The sequence below is a fragment of the Dryobates pubescens genome, chromosome 6, assembly GCF_014839835.1.
Source record: "Dryobates pubescens isolate bDryPub1 chromosome 6, bDryPub1.pri, whole genome shotgun sequence".
In the NCBI taxonomy this organism is placed as follows: domain Eukaryota; kingdom Metazoa; phylum Chordata; class Aves; order Piciformes; family Picidae; genus Dryobates; species Dryobates pubescens.
Genome location: NC_071617.1, coordinates 30305486 through 30323432, shown reverse-complemented (window position 1 = coordinate 30323432; position 17947 = coordinate 30305486).

Here is a 17947-nt window from a genome sequence, read left to right as displayed (position 1 = left end):
AGCTCATAATAATGGGAGCCTAGTGTATGTACCTCCTGGTACCACATGCAAAGGAAATGAATGTCTAAGCTGCTATTAGCAGCTTGTATTTTGTTTGTGCAGTGACATCTAAGAGACTTTCTAAGCAACTTATTTTCCCTTGCTGTAAAGGCAGATTTCTTACTGCAGCAAAAGGCAAACCTGTTCTTCAGATCTGAGCTTGTGCTGTGTTGTCTGGATGAGGAGAAAATTGGGGAGGAGAAATACTTTTGTTCCCAAGCCATGAAAACTTTAGCTAAAATCTCCATTTACCCATATGCCCCTTCCTTGCAATAGCTAGGGATTATCACTTGTTACTTCTGCCTGCACTTCTGTCCTACAATGCCATTTCTGAAAAGCATCACCAGACCTGTTGCATCATCTGTTAGGAATGGGACTGTCCCAGCAGCTCTTGTTTGAGGACACACTCTTAGCATACTGTGGGTTTGGAAAACCCATGAGTGTGAATGTTAAGAAATGGTAGTGTTTAACTTCCAAGGTCCAAAGTTTCGTAGAATCGTAGAACAATACAATGATTTAGGCTGGAAGGGACCTCTTCAAAACTCATTTGGTCCAACCCCCTGCAGTGAGTATGGACATCTTCAACTAGATGAGGTTGCTCAGAGTCCCATTAATGTGACTTTGCATGTTTCCAGGGATGGGGCATCTACCACCTCTCTGGGCAACCCGTGCCGTGTTTCACCACCCTCTAAATCTACCCTCTTTAAAACCTTGTCCTGTCACAACAGGCCCTGTAAAAAAGTTTGTCCCCATATTTCTTAAGAGGCCCCCTTTTAAGTATTGGAAGGCCACCAAAAGGTCTCCCTGGAGACTTCTCAAGGCTGAGCAATCCCAACTCTCTCAGCCTTTCTTCACAGGAGAGGTGTTCCAGACCTCTGACCATTTTTGTGGCCCTCCTCTGGGCCCACTCCCACAAATTCAGGTCTTTTCTTGTCCTGACTCCAGAGCTGGAGACAGTACTCCAGGGGGAGCCTCAATGTGTTATTTCTAGGTAAGCATAATGGTGTCATAGCTAGGCTGGTGCATCCACAGAGCATAGCTAAACTGCATTAAATCATTCCTCCTTACATTCCCATTTCTGTTTTTTGAGGAGAATGTGTAGCTGTGTTGTCTTAACAGCGGCAGTGTCTGGAAGATGGGTTAACCTCTGCATGCAGATGCAGAGTGTTGAGTAGTTGTGTTATGTTCAGCTTTTCCCCTGGCACATTGTAGTACTGGTAGTGTTTAGAATTAGCTTCTCCACATGATTCCTAGGGACTTTGGAGGACAGAAACATGCCCTTAACACTCACAGCACTTTTCATCTTCAAAGTGCATTGTAATCATTAATACATTAATTAAGCATTCTCCCCTTCCTTCCTGCTAACAAGGTTTATTAAGCTGAATGTATTTATCTTTGGGCACCTTCTACAAGCAATTGAATGAATAATTTTCCTAATAACGTGAATAGTGAAGACATGAAGGGGGATGGTGGTGATGAGAAGAACAAGAGACTGGGGTAGATAAAGCTGCACTAGGAAAGGAGAGGAACAATTCCATTCTAGGTGTAACACCACCTGCCCCTGCAACTCCCAGCTGGCAGCTGTGCAGCCTTTGTTGCTGCTGTCCTCCCTAACCTACATGTGATTGTACATCTATGCAATGTTTATGGTAGTGCACACAAGTGCAAAAAAAATGAGGTCATGGATGACAGAGACCTGTGGAAAAGGAGAACATGAAAATAGCTTGCAATCACAAGGTGAAGAAAACCTATATAAAAGTTTGACTTGTACATATGCTTAAAATATCTTAAAGTGCTTTTATGAGAACCAGTATAACCTAGCAGAGTATTTCACAGTGGGTAAGTTGCAGGACCCACTGTGGAGGGAGATTATGAAAGACTGTCAGGAGGTTTAAAGCATTGAAAACTGTAATCTAAAGTAAATGAAATCTTGCTTTCCTTCTCCATCTTTATTCCTCAGATACTGTCTGCTGTGCCCTCAAAGCACACACAAATACATGGTGTATGATGTTAACCTCTGCACGCTCTTTTGAACCTACTCTCACAGTAAATGTTGGTGGAAGGACATAAAGTGTTTTCTCTGAATAAGGATGTGCCCCCAAAAACCCTCTGAGACTCTGTGACTTAGTGTCTGGGATGCTGCACTGCAAGTTTAGTGATTTGCATCTTAGGCAGTTCGCTGTCATTTGCTAAGTGATTTCACTTCTGTCTTCTTCCTGTCTTGTTTATTTAGCTTCACAAGCTTAAGACCAGGAGGGACTACAAGTTCATCTGGCCAGACTCTTGCATATCACATCACAGTCCACTGAGCTTGATGTAGTTACTGCTATGAACCAAATAACCTGTGCAACATGCATCTTCCACAAAGCCAAGTTTTTGACATTAAGCTTTTCTCAGGGCAGGAGGTCAGTTCTATCCATACTTCAAGTAGAGCTTCTAGCAATATTAGTAAACCAATATCAACACCAAGAAAAAAACCAGCAAGTGTAATACCAGTAATGTTAATGCTAATAGAATTATATTAACATTTGATTGGTTAAGCTTGCAAAGATTTTTTTAAAAGAAAAACTGTGAAGCAAGCTGCTATCTATGAACTGTAGCCCTCAGAAAGAAGCTTAGGAGGTGGCTATTCAGTTCTGGCATGCAAATACTTCTGCAGGGCAAGAGACCAGGTACTGGGAGGGCTCTTTAATGCAGTGGAGAAGATTGTAGCAAAAAAAACTCAACACAGGAGCTGTTCTCCAGCGAGGCAGGTTTGCACTGAGTAGCAAATAGTTATATTTTTGAGCTTGCTACACCATCAAGGGAGGAAAATGTTAGAGCTGATGGCATACAGGATAAATACTATGAATCTGAAATGTAGATTTTATGAAACATGGAGGATCAGACCTGTTCTTGTAGCACTTAATTTCTTATTAAAAATTCATGCAGTCTACCCATGTCACTTTGATGGGAAGTGGCTTGCCACATGGAGCAAATATAATTTCTTTCTTTTTTTTCTTTTATATTTTTTTAATTGGTAAGAATTCTTTCAGCTAATATGGATTTGAGTCTCCCACAGCTTCACTCAAACACTTGTCAGTCCAGGAAGATGTTTGTCAGTACCCTCTCCTACTGAAAATGCTAACTTAGTCTGAAATCTTGAAGGAAGGAAAAACTTGACATAAAATGGAAGTGTTTGTGACAGGGTGAAGCCATAGGAATAGAAGGTTCCTTCCTAACCACCTGCCTGGTTGTCAGGGGAGCTCATCTCTTCCCCTTGACACCTTTGGCTGTGCAGAGTTTGCCATCAACTGCCTGCAGGCAGTGAGGGAAGTGGAGGAGGTGAACGCTGTGCACTGTGAAGTGACTGAGTTTATTTGCTGTGATAGGAGCAACACCCATCACCCCCACTGCTTCAACTGAAGCGGTGTAGGGCCTTCTCAATCTTACTGCACCCTGTCAGAGGTTATTTTCCCCACAGAAGCATCAGTGGAGCAGAGCTGTGGTCTTGCCTCAGACCCTGCAGTTCTGACCTTAAACCACAGGGAAGGATGGTTTAAAATAAAATACCTAGTTGCTGAGAAACTAACGCACTTCTGCTCTTTCTGGCCTCCGCTGTGGGGCAGTGGGTCTTTGACAGACAGGCAGGACAAATATGTTTGGTAAAATTCAAGGTAGTACCTGAAATGGATGCAGCTAAGGCTGATAGAGTTGCCCCTGAAGTCCCTGGGCACTCCTGGTCCTGAACACTCAGAGTGAAGTAAAGCTTGGTTCTGAAACTCCCACTCTGCTGGTGTGGCTGTGCTCCAGATAGAGGCACTCAGCACCAGCAGGCAAACTAGTTCTCAGCTGGTTTCCCACAAGTGCCTCAAAACTCAGGCATGGTCCTAGATACTAATTGCCTGGGAGGGGGGTGATGTTCTCCCTTTAGCCCTTGTTACCCTGGTATCACAGGTGCTGCTATCACAACTACTTTGATTGCAGCTGGCCAAAGCTTCGCCAGAAGCATTGCAGTCATACCTCTGATGGTAAAGCAGATATTCCTTGGCTTTAAAGCCTTGCCTTGGGCTTCAGCACAAGAATGGATTATTTTTCTTATGACAGTCTGGGAGTTGTTCAGACTGCATGTTGCAGGGCTTGTGATGCAGTTTTGTCTGCAGACGGAACTTTGAACCTGATAGAGTGATTGAGAAGAGCTACTAAGGCTTCATTACTTTAATGGGTAGCAATGACACCCAACTGTATTGGGAACCAAACAGCTTGGGAGTCCATCCAGCTTGTGACAATATTAAAAAAGGCTTAGAAATCTATTACAGATTCAGGTGCAAATCTATTGTTTCTCAACTAGTAGAAAACGTTCTAGTGGAAAGCATGTAGGAGGACAGTAGAAATCCCCAGTGCAACTTAGTTCAAGCAAGTTCTGTTTTTATTTATAGTACTTAAAAAATGTGTTTATTTTGTTATTACAAGAAACAGCTGGGGTGGGATTTGCACTGTGGAATGAGACAGGTTAAGACCAAAAAGCATTGCCATGGTAGCCCCTTTTTTTGGAGCCAATGTAATCTGTAGGTGAGGAATGCCACAATGACACTTATTTCTTGGAGCTGACAGATGTTAACTGGAGTGTTAGATTCCCAGAGCTTTGAAAGGAAGATCTTGAAGGCTGTTTCACAGAATCACAGAATGCCAAGGGCTGGAAGGGACTTCAAAAGATCATCTAGTCCAACCCTGCTGCTAGAGCAGGGTCACCTATACCAGATCACACAGGAACGCATCCAGGTGGGTTTTGAATATCTCCAAGAGAGGGAGACTCCACAAACTCCCTGGGCATCCTGTTCCAGTGTTCTGTCACCCTTATGGTGAAAAAAATTTTCCTCACATTTCCACTGAACTTCCTATGCCTCAACTTCCACCCATTGTCCCTTGTTCTGTCATTGGGCATCACCCAGAGGAGCCAGGCTCCATCCTCTTGGCACTCACCCTTTACATATTTATAAACATGAATGAGGTCACCCCTCAGTCTCCTCCAAGCTAAGGAGTCCCAGCTTCCTCAGTCTCTCCTTGTAATGAAGGTGTCCCGCTCACTTTGGCATGTGTTACAATGTGAGTGGATCTATTCTCCTTGCACTGGATTCCTACAGGATGTGCTACTCCTCCCTGGTCAAGGTATTCAGCATTGGACATGAACTCTGCCCAACTGTGGCCTGTTATCAGTGTCAGCATAAGCTGGGGTGCGATGTGAGCTTCTTGTGTCCTGGCCTTTACATAAGCTAGTGCCTTCCACTGTTTGACTGCTCAAAGGTTGAGGTGGCTTCACGCTCAGCTTTTGTGAGTACCTAGGTTCATGAACCTTCATCTTGCTCAAGTTCTAATCTTCAGTACCGGGCAGGTTCATCTCTGTCAGGATGCTTGTCCTCTTTGCTATGTGCTGTATCTCAGCTTCTGCAGTATTTTACCCCTTCATGTGCTTCCTTTGTGTAGCAATTGCTATTATTAGGATCATTAAAGAAAAGCAAAGCTACTTTTCAGTACCGAGTATGAATATTCCTCCAGTCAGGTGTGGTAACTATGTTCATAACTCTCAGGATTCTAAGACATTAAACTGTTGTGAGAAATCAATGTGGTGTCTAAGACCCCTTGAGGGGGAGCCAGCCTCTATTGCTGACCACTGAGCAGCTTTACCTGCTCAAAATATTTCAACTTCTTTTCAGCTCTCATTTTCAACATGTATCTTCTGAAGTGCCTTCTATTTCTCTGATTCTGCTGACAACAGTTTCTGGGGGTCTTCTTGCAACATCATGGAAATCATAAGCCCTGCCACTTGTCAATTTGATGACAGCTTTTCTTTTGTGTACCCTCTGCATGAAGTCATGCTACCCAGTTGATCCTTTTGCTCCTCCTATCTTGAATACTTCCACAGCTAAGAATTAATTGTGTGGGCTAATCTGCATTTTGTGGACCAAGGAAAGATCCTCAGTACCTGCAAGAACCCTGCCCTGCCCTTGCAGGGAGGGAGTGGAACCCCAGGGTTTTATTGCCGCATGGCATTCGTAGATCTGTGGCTTTAATAATTTTCTCTTGGCAGAGGACTATCCAGTTCTCTGTACTCTACCAGGAACTGACTCACGAAAATAGAGTTTTCCCTCAGTTTGTTGGGAGAGTGAATGTGTGTGTGTGTTTGAGTAAGCTAGTGAGCTAATGTGCAGATGATGAAGATTTCTGAATGTGGGGGGGAAGTTCATATTTAGCTTTTAAAAATAAAGCTTCTCATTTTAAGCATCAGACAATTGGAGGTTCTTTCAGAGATTTGTCTGCCTCATTGCTTACAAATAGCAAAGCTAGTGACCCGAATGTTGTTGCTTTACAGAGGTTAGTGATGGCTGGTAGTGGATAGAGTTAATCAGATACCATGGTGATAGACCTAATATAAAATGCAAACCTTAATCTTGCTGTCAGCTCTGTGCAGATCTTGTGTTGTGTGTTGATGTGACATAATGGCCGTCGGAAGCATCATCATCTAGGCTTGAACCCAGAATTTATGGATCTGAAAGCGCAACCTCCTGTGAGCTGGAGGCTCAGGCAGGCAAGTGCACTGTGACCAAGTGTGATGTAAAGCATATTTGCATAAGCCACAATGAAAAAAATTGAAGCAAATACGTTTTTATCTCACTTTTGTGATAGGCTAAGTGTGTATGCAGTCTGCAAGTGCAGCTCAGCTGATAAGCAGTGTTTTCTTGAGCTGTAGCAACTAATCAGCTCTCTGAACTGTGAGCTGAGGAGTCCATCTTTGTTATTGTGAGACTGAACTGTCTCAGCAGTATTTGTGATCCAGCCACAAGAAAGAGACAGCTGCAGTAGACAGGGGTTCAGACTGTTTGCAAGAAATCCAGTTGATCATAGTGCAGCTCTAGGGAAGTCCAGGAATTTGTGCATTCAGAGGCCTCAGAGAGTGGACACCTCTGATGTGTTAAAAGTGCCTTGACATTCCAAGGTCATTAAATTATATGGTGTGTCACCTAGATTGTGAAAAAGTTGGATTTTTTTCATGCTGTTTGTTTTCGTCTGTCATAGAATTAAACACTCCAAACAATGGTGCTTTCTCAGTATCCTCAGGAAGCTATTTCTTACCTTTAAAGATTAATGTCATGGAAAATTTTCTTTGATCTCAAGCCTGACTTTCATTGCCTCAGTTTTATCCTCTTATTCCTAGATACAAGGAACAATGGTAGGAGAAGCAGGATTTCTTGCATTAAGGTTTGGATGCAGGGTGTTACTGTTGCCCCAGATGAGGTGAAGTAGTGGATGGCTAGGCTTCAAAGCAGTGATGCATCGCTCTCTGAGCAGGAAATCTGCTGTGTTTTAGCTGTGTTGTCTGCTGACCCACCGACTTGGGTCATCACAGATATTGGATGTTTTTATTTTGAAATGCATCCACCTGTACAAGATACAAACATGGCTCCAGCCCTAGAAGATTATCCGTGTGCTGTTGAACACGAGCAGGCTGTGCCCAAGGCTAAGGCCTGCAGCCTAGCTGGGTATTAGCTGACAAGCAGGTGATATGCAGAAAATAAATGGTGAGCACAGGAAGTGTTAGGCTCCTGGGGCTGATGAAATAGGGTCTGTGCTTGGGAACAAAGACAGTTTGCATTCAATTTCTCGGGGCTGCAGTGCTGGAAACAATGGTAGATGTTCATCTGTAGCATTAAACCACTGTGTGGTCTGGGCTGAATGGTCGTCTTTGTTCAGGGCTGGAGCAGCAGGAGCACTGCAAGCCCAGACTGAAGCGCTGTGTTGTACAGTGTGGCTTAAAGTGTGACAAGTGGGTAGAGAGAAACTGAATGCTGGGAAAGCCTACCCCATGGAAACTCCTGCCCCAGGGAAGGTGATTCTGGGAAGCCCCAAAGGGAAAACAGTGCCATCCTCAAGTGGCTCTCCTGTGGGGTTAAGTTCAGTGCCTGTCCATGCTGGTGATCACCTCTGCTTTGCACTGAGAAGGGCAGGAGGGGTTGCCTGCTGCTCTTCCTAGAGGACTATTGCAGAGGGACAGGCATGAGCAAGCCAGGCGGTGCACAAGGTGTGCCGTGCTCCTGCAGCTGTGTGGGTTTCCATGCCAAAGATTGAACAGTTCCAAATATTACCTAGTTAGGGCAGAGTCTCCCCCCTGAATGAGGCCTTCACAAGGTGATGAGGAAGGTAGATGTGAAAGCCCCATCTCCCTAGGAGACATTTGAGTTCAGATAGGCATTATATAGTGGCTGGGATTTCCCCTCTTGACTTTATTGGGACAGGTTTAGTGCTGAACCTGTCTGTCATTCAGCCTAACAGCCTTTGCAGAATCCTGAGGCTTGGAAAGCCCCTCCACAGGGGACTCCTGGTACTCACTAGGCTGTGAAAATCAAATCCCCTCAGACTGTCAGCTAGCAACCACAGAACACATTGCTGTGGCTGCCAGCAGCATTATCTTCTCCACAGTCTCTGAGCTCCTTGCTCATTGAGACAGCTATACTTCTGGTAATGTATCAAAACAGTGGAAATTCAGCTGAAATCACCACCAGGCACCAGGTTACTGGTGGGGTCTTCTACTGGTCTCTTACCAGGAGTGATTTGCAATCTGCTGCTAACTGCAACAGCTGGGAAGAAAATGTGGAAAGTAGGATCCTATTGTCTATAACTACAGAGGAATGGTGTTCGCTTCGTGGATTAACTGTACCAAACATTGTCACAGAAACCTGAGCTTCTCCTGCCCCACCTGCCCCATTACACAGTGCTTGCCATGCCAGCTAAATGAGTAGTGTTAATTGCACTGTGTGCTTCTAAGCTTTTTTCTGTGGCTTTCTGGAGGCTGATTAAAAGAGAGAAAGTAAAGTGGGGATTATTGGGCTCCTAGTGAAGGCTAGGGGAAAAAAAAAAGGAAATTCCTTGGAGTGGAAAAGAGAGGGATTTGAACAGCTGACAGCAAGCCTCTGCAAACAAACCGGGAGAGTTAGGCAGCAGATGGACTAACACTCCCTGGGCTTATGCCAATGCATCAGATTGATTTTAAAGATGAAGCACCCACTGCCTGGGAAAGCAAGCCAGTAGCCCTGCGAGTAGGAGCACTTCCTGGCAGCTGTTCAAACACTAGCTGTTTCACAGTTCGCTTTCAGTGCACCAGGAGTCAGCGAGAAGCAATGGGGATTTGGGATATGAAATATGACCAGTGAGGACTATGGACCAATAAAGGGATTATTTTTGTAGGGAGGTTTGCATGGAAAGTAATGTCTGTTTGCTCAAAAACTCACAGTGTGCAGTTTAAGGACCAGAAGAGATCAAAGGGCCGTCAAGTCAAACTCTCTGTCTCCCAGCATGGTGAGTGCTAAATCTTTCATGCAACGGTGTACATTTCTCTAGAGTTCAGTGCCAGAGGGGAAAGTTTTTAATTTATTTTTTATTATTATTTTTAATTTTTTCCTGGGCCTCAGCTATGCACCTTGCTATAAATGAGCTTGTGTCCTGAAGTATGAATGCTGTCCTAAATGGTGTTAGCTGTGTTACGGACACCTGCCGTAATGTGTTTGAACTGAACTCAGGAGGCACCTCAGTGATGAGTTTGGTTACATACACTGACAACTATCTCCTTCTACCACACCATCCCTTGCTTTCTACAGAAATTACATGAGCTGGAGTAGTTTATTTTTCAATCTTGTTCTTCTCTCAAAATGAAATGTAAAACCCCCTGTCGATGAAATGAAACTCCAGAATAGTAAAACATGCAAATACTCTTCAGTAAAATCAGCATTCTCACAGTAGCTCATTCCATGGGATTACATATACATATGTATGTGTAGTACAGCCTGATGGTACACCTAATTTATGAAGGCTGTTCCATGGTTCTTGCTCTTAATTTCCCATTATATATAATTTGTTTCTCCTCTAATTATGCCGTACGCTGGTTTTATTGTAAGCATGGCAAAGAGACAGACTTAGACCCTGAGGTGATGCCAGCTCCCACATCCTGAATTGCCCCTTGAACATAAGCTTATGTACAAGTTAATCAGTTTTTAGGCTGATTGTACAATATGTGCAGTTGTGATTAGAGTCTATATTTAAGATTTGGCTGCCAAAAAGATTTCAGCAAAAGGCTGACACAAATGTGGGGCGGGCTGGGAGTGCCACACAATTTACACTCTGCCCTGAGGAAATGCCATCCCCCCACCCTGGCACAGCACCTTCCTCTGCCTCTGTTGGAATTATAGCAAAGGGTGCTCATGTTTGTCATCCTACTTCCTCCTCTGTCCCAAGGTTTCTGATGCAATAGGACCAGAGTGAGAAAACAAGTGTGATGGAGCAGGCCTGGCAAAACCTGTGGGAGTCTGCCAGCAATAGCAGGAGGTCTGATATTGGGGGTGTAAGGGGCCAGGATATGGAAAGGTAAAGGAGCAGTGCATGTTGATAGAGCAGTCCTCATTCCCCTTGCTGTGCTGTTGGTTGTTTGCAGCCAGAGTAGTTTGAAGAAAACCAATATCCAGCTTTTGCTCAGAGCTCAGATGAGTTGTGTCTTGATGTTTGCAATAGTGTGTCTTGACTTTTGAGTAGCTGGGGTCTTGTTGAAGCCAGAGAACCTGACTGGAGAGGATTTTCAGCTTTAAGTTAAGACAGACTCTTCCCATTTAGCTGAGAACTAGACATTTAGGGGCTGATGACTTGTCCTTTCACTGCTGAGGCTTTTGTTCAGATGTAGTCCACATGAATACTGTGACAACCTCTACTAGCTGCTTGGCCATTTACAACCTTGTGTAAATTAGATATAGTGGTCCTTAGAAAGGCAGCAGAAATTCAGCACAAGGACAACTAGGTTCAGACAAATATCGCTTAAGTATTAGAGAAATGGACATATACCCAGATTTATCCAGTTCAATGAGAGCGCCTTCTGGTTCTCAAAAATAGCTTCCCACAGATGAAGACCTCTCTTGCTCTGCTTTATTACAAGACTCTCATTATAATGAAAACAGAAGTTATTTTCTCTTGTTACAGCCTCCCCTGTTGTATCCCACCAGCTTTATACCACTGCCTGCAGTGGAGCAGTGCTGGTGTGGTGAGTCTGGTCCTGTATTTTCTTTATCAAACTCATTTAATGGATTTCTAGAAGCAGGAATGTCATGTTAACTGATGGAAGTGCATCAGGCAAGAAATGACAGGTTCCTGACTGATAGCCAGGCATGTTAAAGATATGGGTGTTTACTAGCAGGGAGAGTTACTGGAACAAATAACGTTATGATTTATGGAAAAGAAATGTAAACACAGAATTATTTTCATTTACTTTCTTCTGTCCAGGTCACTGGGAACACCTGATTTAAGGTGTTACCTACCTGCTCAGAAACCAGAAATGCATTCTGTACAGATTTTGAGGCTGGGAACACCAAAGTCAACCCAAAGTCATACCCTAGCATAGTCAGTGGAGTCCCTCTGCATTTACACCAATATTGTAGATGAGGTTCTGGCTCATGAGAGTAATCAAAATAAACCTACGTGGCTAGAATCTGAAATTTCAAAAGCTTCTGCTGAATGATTTGTGAGCAGTCTACAGGCTGGGAGTTATTATTTGCAGAAAGTATCCAGCAGTTAATTTCAAATCTTATATACATTTGAGATGTTTGTAAGCTACTTGCAGAAAATTTGCAAATAGAGAAAGAGGATAAAATTCATCAAAATAAATTATCTGCCATGAATTATTCATTTGACTCCCATCAATCACGCCAAATATCTCCCTTGTTGTTAGTCTCTGCAAAGAGATCAGGGGTTGAATTTAGCTTAGAGTCAGAAGTATGCTTTCACCCCTAGAGGTGCTTCTTCAAAGCAGACTAGCGGTATGTAGGTGATGAGAATAAGAAAGCTTCAGTGGCACAAGCCGTTCCTGCTCTGTGGATAAACAGCAGATTTTAGCCAGCAAGGCTGGCAGGCAGGCTGCTTCCACCAGCAAAAATCCACCCCACCACAGAAACAAACCCTGATCCTGAAGGGGAGAGGAAAAGAAAGAATTTGGAGTGCTTGGTGTAAATAGGAAAGGTGTCTTTCAGCCCATCCTGGCAGCAGGCTGAGCGTAGCTTTGCCTTTTAGAGGCGGGAGGAAAGAGTACAGGTGAAGTCTGTATCCCTGAGAAATAAAAATAAGTATTGCAATCTGAGGGTGTTTCAGGCACCAGCAGTGGTGCCTTCTTTGCATACATAATTAGTTTCTGGTCACAGGCATGCTTGTGTAACTAGCAGAAAGGGGACAGTCAAAATAAAACATCTAAGCTATGTCCACGCAACATCTGGGAGAGAGGGCTGCAGTGGGAATGCTCTGTGGTTAATATAGGGGAAACCATATCCAGATACAGACTTTGGGGAAAGAAAGGTGGCTGGTTAAAGGGTAAAGGCCTCATTCGCTACTGTTTTGCTCAGGTTGGCAGCAGAGAAATACAGCTGACACCAACTGCATTTTAATAAATGTCAGTGGCATAGTGCAAATGAGAACACTAAGAGTAAATAAGCTGTTTTATGTTGAACTTATGGAGTTCTCAGCCCCAAGGGATATGCGTCAGACAAGGAGCATAGTCAGGACCATAAATTTTAGGAAAGTAAACTTCCAGCTGTTCAGGGAGTTAGTCAGGAAGCCCCCATGGGCAACTATCCTCAGGGACAAAGAAGCAGAAGAGAGCTGGCAGATCTTTAGGGACACTTTTCTTAGGGTGCAAGACATCTCAATAATAAAGTGTAAGTAATCAGGCAGGGAATGGCTGATTTAGGATAGACTGGTCAAACTGAAAGGCAAGAAGGAACTGCAAAAGCAGTTTAAGCAGGGACAGGTATCTTGGAAAGAGTATAGGGATGCTGCCTGGTTGTGTAGGGTTGAGATCAGGAAGGCCAGAGTATGGCAGGATCTGAACTTAGCAAGGGATGAGAGGAATAACAAGAAGGGCTTCTACAGGTATGTTAACCAGAAAAGTAAATTTAAAGAACACATGCCCCACTTTGATGAGCAAGAATGACAAGCCAGTAACAACAGACAAGGAGAAGGCTGAGGTTCTCAACTATTTTTCAACTATCTTTGCCTTGGTTTTCATTGTCAACCTCTCTCATGACAGCTCCTAATTTGAAGGACCAAAAGATGGGGACCAGGGAGACAAAGAGTCCTGAGGGAACTCACTGATGTAGTTGCCAAGCCACTTTCCATGATATCTGAAAAATTATGGCAGTCAGATGAAGTTCTTGGTGGCTGGAAGAAGGGAAACATTGCACCCATTTTTAAGAAGGATGGAAAGGAGGATGCCAGGAACTACCAACCTGCCAGCTTCACCTCTGTGCCTGCGAAGATCATGGAACAGATCCTCCTAAAAGGTATAAGACACAAAGGACACGGAGGTGATATGAGAAAGGCAGCATGGCCTTACTAAAGGCAAGTCCTGCTTGACCAATCTGTTGGCTTTCTACAATGGAATGACTATATTAGTGGATGGACGTCATCTATCTAGACTTCTGCAGGGCCTTTGCCAAGGTCTCCCATGACATCACTATATCTAAGTTGGAAAGACGGATTTAATGGGTGGACTGTTAAGGAACAAGGAATTGGCTGGATGATCACATCCAGAATGTAGTGGTCAATGACTTGATGGGTCACTGGAGAGATGGGTGATAAATGCTCACCCTCAAGGGTCCATACCAGACCACTGTGTTTTAATATCTTCGTCAATGATCTAGACAATGGGATCAAGTGCACCCTCAACAAGTTTGAAGATGACACTGGGCTGAGGGGTACAAGAGGGACAAGATTTCATCCAGAGGGACCTGGACAAGGGCTTAGGGGTACTGGTGGGGGAGAAACTGGATGTGAGCCAACAATGCACACTTGCAGCCCAGAAGCCCAATTTCATGCTGGGCTGCCTCAAAAGATGCATTACCAGCAGATGGAGAGAGGTGATTCTGCCACACTGCTCTGGTGAGACCTCAGCTGGAGTACTGTGTCCAGCTCTGGAGCCCTCAGCACAAGAAGGACATGGAGCTGCTGGAGAGGGTCCAGAGGAGGGCCACAAAAACGATCAGAGTGCTGGAGCACCTCTGCTACAAAGACAATCTGAGAGAGTTGGGGTTGTTCATCCTGGAGAAGAGAAGGCTCTGGAGAGACCTTATAGCCGCTTTCCCGTACCTGAAGGGGGCCTACAAGAAACCTGGGGAGGGACAAAGGCCTGTAGCATTAGGACAAGGGGCAATGGTTTTAAACTAGAGAAGGGTAGATTTAGACTGGCCATTAGGAAGAAGTTCTTTACCAGGAGGGTGGTGAAACACTGGAACAGGTTGCCCAGGGAGGTGGTGAAGGCCCCATCTGTAGAGACATTCAAGGTCAGGCTTGATGGGGCTCTGAGCAACCTGATCTAGTTGGGAATGTCCCTGCTTACTGCAGGAGGGTCTCTCCCAACCCAGTGCATTCTACAATCCTATGGACAACAAAAATAGCTGATTTTGATAGAAAGGCAATACATGGAGCAGTGCAAGCTCTTAGTGCTCAATGAGCCCAAATATTAGGCTCTTAACAGTGTGATTTAGTTGCAGCATGGGTATATTATTCCTGTTTTTTTTCAGTAAAAGCATTACAATGATTCCATGTGCAGTGACAAGTTATATCTCCAAAGCCTCAGCTCAGTGCCCAAGGTGCTAGGTTAAAGCTTTTACAGTTCAGAAAATGGAAATAAATAGGGCATAATAGAGTTTAGGAAACTGAAATGCTGCATAGAGGCATCTAACAGCAAAATTGATAAGAATGTGTAATGAAGAAACCTCTTTGCACTTGAATTTACATCCTAAGCTTTGTGGTGAATCCTTTGCTTGAGAACCACTCAGCAACATTTAATTTAGACAAGTGTACCTGTTATCTTTGGCCTCTTCCTTCTAGCACTGGTATAACACAGGTGGCTTACTAGGGCTGAGCAAGAGGTGCCCGTCTCTCAGGCTAGGAGAGCATGGGCTGCTGGCTGCTGGCCACCTGCTTCTGCATAGTGATAGCTGACTGGATAGTTTGGCATCTGAGTCCTGATTTGGAAAGGAGGGTCTTGTACTTTTCCAGGAGAGAGCAGCCAGCGTCTCTGAGAGAAGTAATTTGGAGGAAAACCTGATTTCTTGTTTTAATAACATCCCCTTCTTTGATGCAGATTAGAAACAGCCTCCTTGGCCAAGTAGCTGTATTTGAGTACACTTCCTCTCTATTTTAAGTTCTTATTTTAGTCTATTTGACCTAAAAACTAATTCTGATTTGACATATACGAAGTAACATGCCTTATATCACAGTATGTTACCCACACAGCTTCAAGCTCTTAACAAGTTCTTCTTACTGATCTAAAACAAGCTAAAGGAAGGGCTCAACAGGGCACTGGTGAGCTGATGATGCCAGTGCCATGACAGAGGAGGCAGCTTGTGTCTGTAATGGGGCTGGCTTGAGTGCCTGCTCTTGTGTGTTCTGTCATGCCATGCCACCCCATTCCAGAAAAGCTCCCTGGCCCTGAGGTGAAGTATGGGCAGCAGTCTGGCTAAGGCAGGAGCTAGCAGCACCCTTACAGTTCATCCAGGGCATTACTGTGTATATCACATTTTTGGTTTTCAAGATTGCCAAAAACTGTGCAGGAAGGGAGCATTTAAGGCAGTGTGGCTGGATCAAGCCACATGTCTAGTCTGCGTTCAAGGAATGGATGTTTCCTGTGCCTGGGTATGCTTTGCCTTGACTGGTGCTGCAGTGAAGCCTTCAACAAGGGGAGCTGCATGACATTGCAAAGGACCTGCTGTAAACCAAGCCCAAACTTTGATCTTGTGCATTTCTGCAGCCACCTTAGAGTCTCATCTGCCTGAGAAAACTCATCACAAGCATCACTGCTTTCCCACAATGTTCCCAGGTCAGTGCTGACAGAGTCAGACAAACTCTGTCCTGTTCTGTCCCCTGCCTTGTCTCATAGTCTCTGCCTCAGAAGGCTTCTGAAAGAGGATATGGCAGCTCTTTTCCTCTCCTCAGCCTAGCTGGCACTTTTCCAGGTTCCTCCCCCGCCCCCATCCAGATTCACACCTTTCTGCCAAACATCTGTCATGGGCTGGAAGGCCAAAAGAGAGGAGACCAAATTTTGCTCAGGGGCAGGCCCAGTCCATATGGTGGATAGAGCTGATGAGGAGGGATGGCAGACAGATCTAGATGAAGCTTCCAGTACCTCCACATGGCTGGGGGCTGTGGGGAGCTCCCGGTCAATGTTGGGGTGAAGCAGGAGCAAAGCACACTGGCTTTTCCAAGCAAGTATCAATTTGCTGTTCTCCCTGGGGCACTGGATGGCTGTTGTCCCAGTGGGAGGGAGCAGCAGTGTGACCTGAGTGGTGCTCCCTGGCCACTGATGGGTTCACTAGCCCCAACAGAGAGTCCATGACACTGAAATCTGGGGCAGTGCTTTCATGTTGCAAATGGTGATGAAGGGATAGGGAATGCTGGAGACTCAAAGCAGCTAAGTTTCTTTGCCATTATGAGAGAGACTGGTACCTCAGTTACCTTAGTTTCATTCTAACTACATTCGCTTGCAGACACCAGTTTAGCGGTCTTACTTACATTGCCATAGAAACAATCTTTCACATTCCTCTATTTATTGTACCTTTTTGTTCAAGGCTCTTTCTTCTTTACTTACCCACTTCATCTTTTCCTTTGCTGCCACCCATTTATGTCCACCCATTTCCCTCACCACTTTACAGCTAAACATTTCTCTGGGTAAAGATACCGAGCTCACAGCCTCTACCTGTGTAACTGTCAAAATCAGCCAGTGATATGCCACAGAGATAAAGAAGTTTGTCTAAGTGTGTGGGCACACACATGCCTATGCCCACAAGGGCTGGGATGAGGAGAGGAGAAGGTGGGAGAGGTGTGCTAAACTGGTATCACTCCAGTTGCCCTTGATAGTAATGAAATCAATTTTAGCTTCCACTTTGTGACTAGGGAATGAGGCTGCCCATCAGATAAGGGCCTGTGTGACTCCAAGGGATTTCCTGCCTGGTTCATTTACACTGGGAAGGAGCACTGCTTAAAACTTCTGTGCTCCATGTAATTATGGGAAGACAAAAATCTTTTGGGACATAATGATTAGAGAGATTTTATGAAGAATTACTTTCCCCAGTGCATTGTATTTGATTGCTTACTGTAGAAGAGAAAAGAAAGAAAAAGGAAGATATTTAGGGGGTTTCTGATTGCAAAGGGTGACTTTTGTTAGCACCCAGATTATATCTTCTGTCCCTTCTCCTCTGTTCTTCTTGGTAGGAATTGCCCAAGAAGAAATAAGAGCTATTCAATAAAAAAGAGGCAAACATATTCAGTGACTGATTGCATGTAAACAAATATGTCTTTTTCTCCCCATTCCTTCTGGAAGGCTGCTCTGCTGCTGTCAGAGGGACAGGTGGTGATGCATCCAGGATCACCTTGCATTGAAGTGCAAGGGAGGGCCAGGGCCAGAGCCCTCTCTCCTCAGGACTCTGCATGCCAGGCTAAACATTTCTTCTTAATTGATGGAGTTTCTCTCACCAGTGAGCTGGGATCGCTAGCTGCACAACCTGAGGAATGTTTTGTCCAATTTTGCTGCCCTGCACAGTGGGTGAGGGAATGGAGGCTCTCACCTGTTCCTCTGCCTTACCACTGCCTATTTTTTTTTTTTTAATTTATATTCAAGAGAAGGATTAATTGCTTTGCATTTACTCCTCAGTGATGCCTCTTATTTAAATTCTCTTTCCTCAGAGTTGGAGCTATTCTGTATGTCTTGTCAGTGAAACTCTGATCAGTGGCTGGAGCATATAGGAATCTTAAACTCCTGCTTGTCTTGCATGACACTGGAATAAATAAAATTTCTCCTTTAAATAGAATAGGAGAAGAATAAATAACATCTATAGGAGTTCAACATCAG